Below are 566 nucleotides of genomic sequence, written 5' to 3' on the forward strand. Positions count from 1 at the left end.
CCATGTTTAAAACAGTTTTTCTGTAATCAAATTCTATAATAAGAGTCCTATCTACCATGACACATAAGGAAACATGAGACACAGATATTACAAAACCATACAAATAAATTATTTATTTTTGATATAAGTCAGGGGTATTCAATTAAAGTTCCAAAAGGCGCAGCCTCTATATTTTCTTCCAAGCAGAGGTCCAGTCAAAAAAACATTTACACGTATTGTATTTTTACATTTAGATACAGTGGGGCAAAAAAGTATTTAGTCAGCCACCAATTGTGCAAGTTCTCCCACTTAAAAAGATGAGAGAGGCCTGTAATTTTCATCATAGGTATACCTCAACTATGAGAGACAAAATGAAAAAAAAAAATCCAAGAAAATCACATTGTAGGATTTTTAAAGAATTAATCTATTTACGAAGCTACTGTATATTATAGGCTATAGACAAAATATATGATCTATGATCTGCTTTTTTTTTTAAAGAGGTGTTAAGATGTAAGGTTAATGTACATTCAGCCTGTTACTTATATATTTTAATCCATTACCATGTTCAAAACAGTTTTTCTGTAATC

The sequence above is a fragment of the Sinocyclocheilus grahami genome, unplaced genomic scaffold (assembly GCF_001515645.1).
Source record: "Sinocyclocheilus grahami isolate Dianchi unplaced genomic scaffold, SAMN03320097.WGS_v1.1 scaffold523.1, whole genome shotgun sequence".
Taxonomy (NCBI): domain Eukaryota; kingdom Metazoa; phylum Chordata; class Actinopteri; order Cypriniformes; family Cyprinidae; genus Sinocyclocheilus; species Sinocyclocheilus grahami.